Genomic DNA, 12344 nt, shown 5'->3' with positions numbered 1-12344 from the left:
TGATTGACAACAATTTTCCTCTTTCATCATTTTTTGCTGTTGGACCATTTTTTTTTCTATTGGCAAGGGACCAGTAAGCTATACAACAATAACAATTTTAAAAGCAATGAAGAAGCAAAACTAGCATTGGTAAAGCCAAAAGCCTGGAAGCCAAAGCTTAGCAATGCTTGTTTTTTCATGAAGTTAAGGAACTAGGTCGTCCACTCTGTGTGGATTTGGACATTCATTGATAGCACTAGTCCCCATTGGACAGTTATCCTCTTCCCTTTGAGGTTGATTAAAATTTTTGTCCTGGCAGGTTTTGCGAAAGGTTTAACTTAATTTCCATTTGAATATAGCACGGCAGTCCTTCTGCGGAAGCCTTCTAGAGCATTACCGCATTTTAATGTATGCACCTTGCAACAGCTCTGTAGCATTTGTGCTTTAGTCTGGTTTCTGCTAATGTAATCAAGTTACTGAGTCTTTGTAAGTAATTTTTAGCATACATAGCTACCAACGGCGGGGGTAGTTTCCGAAGGGCTGGAGCGGTGTACGTCATTGGACCGGCTGTAGCCGCAATCCTGGCGCGGCGTCTGCAGTCGCGCAGTGTTTTTTTTTCAGAAAGTTCCATATCGAGTGTATTGCAGCAGTGTGGGCTGGCATCAATGATGGTTCTGTTTCACTGGTAACAGGCCTCCAAAGGGAACAGGAATTCCAACACTAGCTCTTTCAGTGTGAAAAACACCAAAATCGAAGGATTGTCAATGAAGCTAAACATAACAAATTAAAACAAGGGCATTTACCATGAAAACCACGAGCAACTGAATCAAGCTTCAAAACATGCAGACTTGGTAGAGATGCTAAAAAGTGGTGACTCAGGAAGTATGGCTTGGCTCACCTGAACTATGTGGCAAAGGAGGATTACAATATGCAACCACTGAGGTGTATAGTGTCTGGATGTGCTACTTTTATGTGCGTTCATTGATTTGACTGTATCTAGGCCGTGGGTGTGCAGCAGTTTAATGATATCTTGCTGATCCGTGGGCGCTGATCAGTCTGTATCCGAGTGGTGTGTTCAGGGTTGACCTTCACTAAATTATGCAGCTAAGAAAGCACTATGCCGCATTTTGGTGATTAAAAGAACGTCATGCAGCGTATTCTGCAGCACTATTACTAAGCGATATTGGAATTGTGTTCTAAGTTTTATTTAGCAGCAATTATTGATTTTCTTTAGCGTAGAAGTACAGGACCATCCTCAAATCTCCCAAAGTAATGGTTTATAAGAAATATACTGTTACTCCTGCAAGGAAAGTAGCCCCATGTACCCACTTGTATTTAAATGATTAAAGGCGCACCCCTTTTATTCTGTGCATCCCAGGTAGGTTTCAAACCCATGTTCTGGAGTCCGTTTTAGGTTTCAAAATATTACTCTAAAAATGGATAAAAAATGGAACTCTTTGAAGCTTTGAGTGCCATCTTAAAATAATTGCTGATAAGAGAATATCTGATGAAAATGTGGATTTGCATGAATAGTGAAACAAAACCTTCTCAAGAGAAGGAAAAGGCAGTCTTTCTGCTCTGTTTGAATTGGATTTCAGACAGGATGGGGTTTTGTTCTGGGTGTAGATAAAGTCCTTCCATCAGTCCATCATGTGTGGATATTAGCTACAATTTCATTTCTTTAACACTGAATACAGCTGTATCCCGCATGCAGCCTTTTACTAATTTGAAAGGTGTGATGTACAACCTGTTTTTTGGTAGAAATCTGCAATTTACGCAGTAAATGGTGGATTATGTGACAAATGCCTAATTGCGCAGTGCTGAGGTCCTAACAAGGCTCGAGCCGGGGTACCACGCGGGTGGACGGCGTCCCTCCACTTATTTTAACGGGAGCTCGATAACTGGAGCAAATGGAGCCACACATTCACTCTTTGGCCTCTCTGTAGCGAGATCGGAGCTCATTCAGAACGCTGCTCATGCGCTGGCTTCTGTGATGCAATCGCATCTAAGGGGTGGGCGAGGGGAAGCAATGAGTCTGATGGTGCAAGCCACCTTTCGTGACGTCACTTCCTGTCGTGACCTCAGTGTCCCCCCACTTCATTTTTTAGGACTTGTGCCCTGGGCCCTAATGCATGTCATTCCTGTGGTCCTACTTTCAATACCCAGTGATCCAGGCGAGGCCTTCTATTCAGACTGGCCAGTTGCTGGCCTTCTACCCACGATGGACTTTGATTTGGAAGTGCCTGGAAGTGTGCCAAAGGATATGCATGATGCAGTGTCCTGTGAGGAGCGTGATCTAACTCAACTTATGCTCTAAAGTATTTGAAACAACAGCTGAGTGTAGCCTTGCTTTGGAACAAGAGGTGAAAAATACTGGACCTTACCAACCCAAATACGTAACATTACTTTGGGTTTCGAGGCCTGTGGACACAGGAGCTGAGTTTTGCAGCAATGACCACAAGGTGTTCCGCGACAATAACATACCTCTCCTAGCTTGCTCCGGATTAGCCACTTAACCAAAATTATAATTGGTTGTGATGCTCTATACTCCAAGAGTATGTACGGAATACTAATTCGTAAGCAAGAATCTCTCACGTTATAGTTATTCTTGCAAAACGGAAGTTTCCCTTTCATCCTGTGAGGGGACGGGTCATGAGCATACAAAGCAAATAAGCCTGTTGTTGCTTCCTGTGTGTTTAAGAAGTCTGGAAGTAAGGGTTGAGGTGCTGCAAAATTCCCAATATAGAGATGCATGTTCTGAAGTAAAGAATCCACCTCTGTTGCAGGTTTCCAACCCGAAATTGGCCTGTGTGCTGGAATCAGCAGAGACTATTGTCGAATCTGAGAGAGCCCATGTGCTTTCAAGAGACTTGCTTTGAACTAAACCATCTATGAACCTGCCCGTCTCAGGTCTTGCCTTCAGATGTCTTCTCCTAGCAAGAGTGAGTCGCTAAAACGTTCATAGGGTCTATTGAGACTGATGGGTTGGTGGACAGACTTCGACTCATATGCCTTTCATTCAGTCGAGAATCTTCCTCTCGTCAGACACATAAGAGTGGCTTAAATCACAATAAAAGGAAAATAAATAAAACCAGACTATCTGCTAAGATGCCAGAGCTAATGATGATTCTATCAGAGAGCCTAGTAGGATTGGGGGAAAAAGTGAAATTGGGACTGAGATGGAACACAACCATTCTAAAAATTAAAGAAAACCCAGCAAAAAAAGGATGTCTAACCCCCTTCAAAAGTAGTGCTCACCGATTTACTGGAAGCATGAGATGGGTTTAGGGCCTGAATACCTTGAAAACCTGCCTTTCACTGGCAAAGCTGGGGCAGGACGTCGAGGGGAGTGCATTAAATCTGTACATTTAAAAGGCAGCATTGGTACTGGACATAGTGCCAAAGTGACTGCTGTGCGCGTTTGATATAAGGTATACCAAATAGGCAGAACTTTGCCACTAAAGGTTCTGCTCCTGTGGCCAGCTGGAGTATACTAGCTTTTTTTATTATTAACGTCTTTTGCACTGTACAAATGTCAGTAGGCGAGTGAATAATTCAAGCAGTTGCCACCAACTAATAATCTTTGCTTTTTTGTTTTTGTTTTTGTTTATTTAAGTGCTCCATGTTCTACAAATTGGATTTTTATTTGTGTACGCTTTTATGATAAAATTTTATCGAATAAAGCGCCTTACTACTACCAATAATCATTGCTCTCTTTCTACAAGGGAACAAACCACAACACCTCCTAGAGTCTCTGACACAACACTTTAACACACGCAACACACTGCTAGGCCATACAGATATTAGTTAGCAAGTTTTACGTAGCTCGACATTTCCGCTTGCAGTTATCACAGACTACTTGTTATCATTTTCTGTAACATTGTGTAACTGAATGTAAAGGGCTCTGATACATACTGGTCTAGCCAGCGCTATATAAAACTCATAAAATAATTTTTTTTTTTAAATACTTGGGGTCTCGGGCGTATAACAGCGGGATTCGTCAGTTGTATGGGATGTTAATCTTATTTGAAGGGGAGCTAGGGCATTTTTCATTGCGTCCCTTTTTTCTGCAGTTCTATTGTAGGTAACTTTTGGAAACAAATCGCTCTGTCATTTACAGACTGCACGATTTCCATTGAAATGACCACTGAATTGGCACAGACATACAGTTTTACGGATACAAGTTTATTGCATACAAAGGATGTGTGGAATTCGGGTTTCAGTGAACATTTATCATGTGTGCAGCACCAAGTAAAATGCTGTGATTTATTTTGAGCCTAATAAAATTTGTTTCCATCACAGTTCAGGATTACAAACAATTTGTGCTTTATTTTGGCTTTCTTAAGTGCTAAATGTTCATAGTTTGATTGCAGTTATTTGCATTTTGTTGCGTTATAAAAAAATGACATCCTGCATCCTTTCCTTTCCACTCCTTGTACGCCAGCAAGATTGCCACATAATTTACTTTACTTTTCTTACTCTGACTGCAAAGTGTGAGGACTTAGTAAACCCCAATCCCCATATTATAAGAAGAAGCAATTTGTCAGAAGACATAGCCTGACAAGTAATCTCTGCATTTGAAGTGCAGCAAATAGGACTAGATAAATACAGAATTTAAAGGCTGTTTTATTTATTGCTTGGACTTTTACTCACCAAGAATAGGCTCCCAACCTTTATTTGGTGGGGGGGGGGCACTGCTTTAACATATACACAGATACGGTTTTGGCTGCATTTACTTAGAGTTTTATTGCACTCTCACCTCATGGTATTGGCTGCTTGATATATTATTTCTTCTTCTAGTAAATGTTTCCATTGGAATATATGATAGACTATTTACGTCTGAAAAGTGCGCTCAGTCATCACATTGTTTATCACATTCAATTATGTATCTGCCATATGCATTTTAGACCAAAAACAGTCCATTTGCTACTTATTCCTGCCATTTTAAATCCTGCAAGGACTAGCATGTTTACAAAGTCATTTGTGAAGGCATTTGTTTCAGTGCAGTGGGACATTAAATGTAGATCTACAGCTGTGCCAAAGACTACTTTTTTCTGTGGCATTGCCCATCTTACCTCTGCCAAACCAGCTTCTTCTATTCCTGCACCCACCTCTGATCTGAATCCCTTCACCAGATCATTGCTCCCAGGTTTCCTGTGGTAGATCGTTCAGGGTCTTACTGGCACCTCTTCCCGGAAATATCCAACTCCTTAACCTCACAGCCAGTCCACCAACAGAACCCTCACAGATGTCCTCAGATAGAACCTCGGTCAGTCAGATGGCTCCCAAAGACATCCCAACCCTCAACTCAAGGCCGATATTATGGGGTTTCTCTGTTTGCAGCCTCCCTTTACTCGCTCTCCCAATGAACCTGCTCTCTATTGCAGTCATGTTTTCTGTTTTTGTCTGATCTACCGTCAACACATGTAAAGGATTTTTGTTGGGTTATACATGTAATAAGTATCAATACAAAATGTAGTACACTCTGCTCCAGAGAAAGCCCTATTTAACCCACTCTTCTTGCTTTCTTTCCTTGCTCTGAAGATGGGAGGTCTTGTGATGTGAGGCTCGTGAGGAAGCAGAAGTCCACTTTGGGGAGTGGTGAGGGACTCACAAGAAAACTCCCAGGTAAGAGAAGAGATGTACTCTGTCTGTTGTCGATCCTTCAAGTCTTTGCCTGCTCTCCTGTGGCAGGCAAACTTAGCTGTACTTCTGTTGCTTTTTTTGCTGAGTCACAGATTTATTTCATTAAGATATCCCTTCGAGAACTCAACTCCTAGAAAACTAGAATGGAAGGTGACGTGCGGAAGCTGACATACATCTTTCAGGTTGCGTGTCGGCATGCAGTTATGTTGAAGCCCAACATTTTCACTACATCTGTCTCTTTCATCGGAGTCCCCTGGAGCCTTTATTATCCCCTATTTTTGGCTCCAATAGCACATACATTCAGTTTTAAAAGTTGATTGGATTTGCTTGCCTCCATCTTGGCAAAGCCCTGGGTCCCTCTATAGGTAAAAAGTCTGGAACGTTATGCAAGTGGGGCCCCATTTCTGCCCACTCTGAGAATGCAACAGCCTGCACCAGTCACCAGAAGCAAGAATCATACCCTAGATGTAGGCCCTTCATGTGGGTGAGCTTGTTGTCATTTAGTATAAGATTTAAAAAATATTTTAAACAATACATATATTAAACATGATAGGCAATTGAAAACAGTTGTGATATATAAGTATATTAATAATAAAAAATGCAACATATGCATGACTTATATTTGTCGTCAAACTCATACCAATGTATAATATTTTATAACCCACTGCCTGCAATTTAGAAATGACAAGATATTTACCTGTTTCCAATACATTTATATACACAGGTAAATTGCATACTTAAATCCTTCAGATATCATTAAGAGGAGAGAAGAAAGGGGAAAATGTAATTGATATTCAGACGATACAAATTGTGCCTATCCACTGAATTGTTTTATAGATGAATGTACTAGAATATTAGATGATAACTATGATATGGGTCTGCACCGCAGTGTCCAGTTTAACATCCACAATGTAAGCAAATGTAACAGTTAAATATACTGCATACAAGAATTAAATCCAGTTTATAAATCAGTATATAGTGCAATTTAGCTTTGACTATGGAAGTATTATGATGCCTACTGTGAAGGTCAAGATAGTTTTGCAGAAGATTTTACAAATGAACATTGGTAGATGTACATTAGAAACAGTAGGACTGAATTTTCAACACAGAATGTTTTGCTTATTTCAGTGCTATTGTGGTGCCTGAACTATCTGCAATGAAATGTTACTTTATGAATAAATTGATATTTGATGTTTATATTTTTATTTCGGACTTTACTTTTCTTTGCTCAATTGGTCACATTGAAATTAAAAGTTTGCCCTCTTTTGTTTGTTAATGGAAATTGTAATAGTTTGCAAACGATTGGCTTGAATTTGAGATTTTATTGACTTGGTCGTCTATGACGAAACTGCGTATTTTCTGTAATGAGTGTTGTTTCATTGAAAAACATGTTGTCAGAAACTATTTGGTGATTTAAGGGCCTGACTGAATTGGCTAAATATTGAAGAATGTTCAGTTGTGTCTTCTGCCTGTTCTTTTTTTTATTTATTACAGTTTGTTTACTGCACCAGTGGTGCGTTTCACCACATGTTATTGTCTGTCTCCCATTATTGTGAGACCATATGGTGAAAAGAGTTTTTCAGCATAGTACATCCTTTGCGAATACGGAGTTTGATTGTTATTGCTTCGAAGAAGCTAACTGAAAAGTCAGTTCCAATGTGTCATACTTTATATGGTGGAATAAAGGGTGTCACACAGAAAGTTAGAGGAGGTGTGTCAAAGTATGCGGGATAGATATGAAATTATTCGGGCTGGAGATTTTTGTATGATTTCCGTCTCCTTCCCTTAAGCCTAAAAACACTGAGGCCATGACGGTGGAACGCTCTGTGAGACAAGCTCCAATTTAGAAAAAAACTTGGACAGAAAGTTTTTTCTTTGGGTAAAGACATCCACTTAACCCAAGTGTAACTTTTCTCTAATTGGTGTTCCAGAGAATTTGAGATGCTTTGGGCAAATGATGCTTCAATGCGTTGCCATGTCCTGTGAGGTACCATCAACCAATCTTTTTAGCTAGCAGGAGTTTGCATTATGGCACTTGTGTCATCTTTCCAGTTATAAGTGCTGATAGTATTTCAGAACAATACCAAATGCCGTTGGCTAAAACGTCAAATTTTACTTTTGGTGTCACACAGGACATGAGTTCACTTGCCAACTCTGAAGGCTGGCAAAAAGCTCTATCTGCAAGAATCAATTTAATTACAAGAACCACTGGAAATATGCAATTTTGTGGTGTTTTATGCTTCAATGTGAGCTCAAATACTCTATATAAGCCACATCAAATTCATGAATTGCAGAGTTTCCCAAAACATGTGTTTCACTCTCAAACAGATCACACGTTAGTGAATTTGTTGCACACAGGGTGTTGTGCATTAACAGATGATTTGCAGAAATTAACTAGTCACCTCACGTTGTTGATTGCTGAAAAACAGACATTTATTGTGATAATAATGTTGCCCAGACCGTGTAAACATCCCCCTTTGATACACTATGGCAGAGACTTTTGCTTGAAGTAGGACACCTAAGCCTTAAATACTTGAATTTAAATTTCACAGCATAGAATGAAAAAATGTGCCTTTATGAAGATTTTTTTGTTTGTTTCGCTTTTTACAAAAATTCATGTTCACATCACAGACATCATTCTCTAAAGAAGCAGTCATTTCAATAGTGGGCTTCATACGAAAACTAAGTTATGTTGAATTTCTTTGTAGGCTCCTATGCCTTGACTCCTAAAGTACTTTTTAGTGAAACTTGTACCATTATTAAACAGACTATACTGTTTTAAAGAAGCTTCCAGAGGCTCTATTTATGTGAAACTAAAGCAACTTTTAAAACATAAGTGAGACGTGCGAAATGAATGAGGATCACCTTTTATAACAGAAGTGTATACATTTAGGCTTATTTTCTGCTAAGCGCAACGTTGTATATGTTTTACACAGATATTACAATGGCATTCCAGCTCTTCCATGCAGGATCAAATTAATGATTATTGATGAATGATACTTCGAATGGCTTGTGTAGAATGTGCATAGTTTTCTTTTATCAGCAATGTATACGATGGATTCAGCTTTGTATCATTGTATTCAAATGTTAACATTAAAAATAGCTACTCGATAATATCACTGAATGTCTTACTTAATTTGCATTTAACGCCATTTGCCATATAATTTGCCGACTCTAGACCCCTACGTTGCATGTACTTGTCACATAATTTAGCAAACCCTCCAGTTGGTCCTCTTTTGACACATAACTTGTTGTCTTGATAGATCAAAACAGCAAGGAAGTGCCAATAACAATAGCACACTTTTCATATACATAATGTGTTAGACTATTTATCTCAGCCCAGCTTAGTGAAAATGTCTTAAGAATTTTAAGATGTAGATGTAGGGAAATGAAAGCATCCATGAAATACAGATTTGGCAAAGTTATTGTAACTGTTCAGCCGATGGCCAGCCCTGTACAAAATGCATTTTTCTTTTCTCAGTGAATGTGCCCACAACTTTTGCTTGAGACTTAATTTGTTCGCAAGATTCTTCAATAAGGGTCTGTGTACAGATGGGTGATGTATATTTTGCTATTACGTTTGGCAAAGTTCTGATTAGATTTACCGTACAAGGCTTTGCCTTAGTGTTTGTATGAAATCGTTCATTTTGCAGTTGTATTTATAGCTAGAGAGTTTTGAACCCCTGGAAGGTATAATGAAAAAACAAGTAGTAGCTTTCATGAGAGCAAAAAAATACCTTTTTTGCATAAAGTCTCTTGCAAACAAAAACAGGTCTGTTGGAGAATTAGGCAGCAAAAACATTTTTCTAATAGAAAAACTTAACTCACAATTTAAGTTGTGTGGCATTCACAAAGGTAGAACTGAGCAAAGTCTGACTGTTGTGTTGGTGGAATTCTAACCCTGCACACCCCTTGTTACAAGAATATATAGTTATGATTAGTTAGGTTAGACTTCGCTAGAGAAGGAATATTTGTTTTGTTAATAACTTTGATGCTGTTTGACAAATCTGAATAGAACATAAAAAACAAAAACATTGTATCCACTTTATATCCTTCAATGAAACTTGCAAGGGCCAAGAAAAAAGGGGGTGGGGCAAGGGGGCTGGGTGGAGCACCAGAGCAGGGGGTTGTCCCAAACATTGATTTTCCATTTTAATTTGCATATACAAGTCTGGTCTCTGATACATGGAAAAAAAACCTGAATGGACTTGCAGCACCTATAGTACAATGATGGACTTTTACTCACTTTACTCAAAAAGTGTGCTTTTAATTTACTGGTGTAAATTTGTTCAATAGTTTTGAAGAAATTATCATTTAAAAGAGCGCCCGGTTGCCTTGAAGTGATTAACCACGAAAAAAAGGAAGTGTTATTTGGACTGTTGGTGTTCAGCTGTGCTCTGATTGGTCAATCCTGATTGGCTGGGCACAACATGGACAACATGAGGTAGCAGACATTACAGGACTCTGGGACATGGTTCCCATTGAGATGCATTGTAGTAAATTCCAAGTATTGAAGGTCACAAAATGGAGCACATATAATGGGTGATAGCAGTTGTACGACATAATGTAAATCATTTGTTGCTGGTGCTGTACTCATTTTAGATATTGTGGTGTGTTCAAAGGTAAATTTATAGTGAGAAAAATGCGGATCCTCTGCTAGGATTGGATGAACCACCTCTGAGAGAAAAGAGTAGTTTCCATTGATTCTGCAATAGAAGTTATGGTAGGTGCTCTAGAAGCTAAAAAGAGAACACGTTTTCAGTGAGTTTACGCTATATTCCTCTGCCATGTTCTTGCAGCACCAGCATGAGCCTGCTAGTTGACTTCCCTAGTGTTCTTTTGCAGCTTCAACATAGTGTTCTATTGACAAACTAGAGCGCTGACAAAAGTGATGCACACCTGAATGCCATCTTGATGGAATCAAAGTTGTAAAACTAAAAGCATTTCATGCAGATGATACTGCAGTAAGTGGACAAATTAGTTTCTTTTTGTCATAAAAAATATGTTCATCCTCTACAAAGCAAAAATCAGGACACTTTTTCAGTGAGTTCTCAAATATCTGTCTCATCGATCTCAGGACAGCATTCTGACATGCAGAGTGAAACGTACTTTCAACACCAGTAGCAGTTTTCGTAATTAACTCCCTCGTGATCAACTACAGCTTCACTACAGAGTTCTAAAGAATAACTAGAGGGACTAACACCTTGTATTCAAGACAAACATGAGGATCTTTTGAATGCCATTTTGTTGTCATAGGAGCTGTGGAATTTGAAGCCTTTACTGGGGAACGGGCTGTAGTAAATGAGCATTGAGATGATAATGAAGGCATAAAACCAGCGGGTTACAAATTTGAGTAAATTTATTTTTAAAGGAACTAAAATAGTTGAAGAGGTAGACTCCTGCATTAGTTCAGCATCCCCTTTCCACGTTCCTTTACTCACCCTATTCATCGTCTCAGCTGCATAACATCTGCCTAATTTTAAAAGAGTAAAAATATTTTGGTAGGCAATCTTTGTGCGCATCGGCGCTTCGGCGTAGACAGAGGGGCGAGCCTGCAGAGGACTGGATGCTGTCCCAGTGGCCAACCCCACCTGCACATGGTCCGGGGTGGGCTTTGGCTGCCTTCTGAGGAGTTGGTGCGGCCAACACCTCTGCATGGCCAATGGTCATGCGCAGCACGGATTGGTGCCAGTGGAGTGTTGGGCAGAGGGCATGTCCGTAAGGCCAGACCTTGCAGGCAATTCACACTGCATGCTGCCTAAGGCCTTGTGCAGCAAGGGCTGGGAACTCACTGAGGGTTGGGAGCTCAGGCAATTTAGAATATAATTTTTTTTTAAGCACTGAAAAAAATTATGCTTAAAGTGATGTTATAGTTAGGTGTTGAAACGACACCGGAACTAGTGTTCAAAAAACTACTGAAATACTCCAGTTCTGGTTTAGTCCATTAACATTAACTTCCACCCCATCGGGCACTGATTATAACCTCACATAAGGCATCACTCGTGACATGTTGAATGACATCACTGATGACATCACTTAGTAGATGTAAAGTACCATTTTTTTCAAATTACTAATGAGTACTATGGTCCCCAAGGTAATATCTAAGGTCATCAGCAGCCCATGTAAGGGGAGCAGGTTTTAGTTAATAGACAAAACTATAAGTGCTATATATAAGTGGTTAGTTCTTGTCCCATTTCAACGCCTATCTATCTATAAAGACACTTTAAACTTTTTTTGTGATAATATATATCTGGTGTAAGAGCGAAACTGCAAATGTGCGCATTCCTTGGAAATCCTTTGTGTGTGTGTGTGTGTATACACACACACACACACACACACACACACACTCACTCGCTCACACGCTTTCACTCACTCACACGCTTTCACTCACTCACGGTCACACACTCTCACTCACTCACACTCTGTCACCCACTCACCCACACTTTCACTCTGTGAAATATTTAGCGTTGTGGTTTCGCTCTTACACCAGATATAAATGCCCCTGACGTTTTTGTGGTTGGTGGTGGGAGGAAGGTGTTGTGCTGCGGGTTGCCTACACCACATCTTTTCGACCCTCATTTTGCTAACTTGTGTCTACTGCTGCTGCCTCCCAGGGACGGTGATCTGTGACGAGGGGGAGCAGAGGAGTGGATTGCAGTGTGCAATACCGTGCATGTTGATGCTGACCTCGGCTGCACGGCTCCCGTGATCGTGATGTG

General features: G+C 40.0%; 1 protein-coding gene across 7 annotated transcripts in view; it reads left to right on the top strand.

Annotated features, from left to right (window-relative positions):
* Positions 1-12344, top strand: part of ZMIZ1 (zinc finger MIZ-type containing 1) — a 535099-nt gene that overhangs the window by 241284 nt on the left and 281471 nt on the right. For all 7 annotated transcript variants that reach the window (XM_086922439.1, XM_086922438.1, XM_086922436.1 and 4 more), the window contains one exon: positions 5524-5607. The gene's annotated coding sequence lies outside the window, so the exon portion shown is untranslated. The remainder of the gene's footprint in view (positions 1-5523; positions 5608-12344) is intronic.

This window comes from Lissotriton vulgaris, chromosome 5, assembly GCF_964263255.1.
Source record: "Lissotriton vulgaris chromosome 5, aLisVul1.2, whole genome shotgun sequence".
In the NCBI taxonomy this organism is placed as follows: domain Eukaryota; kingdom Metazoa; phylum Chordata; class Amphibia; order Caudata; family Salamandridae; genus Lissotriton; species Lissotriton vulgaris.
Note: the sequence above shows the minus strand (reverse complement) of the source record. Positions and strands in the feature narration are given on the sequence as shown.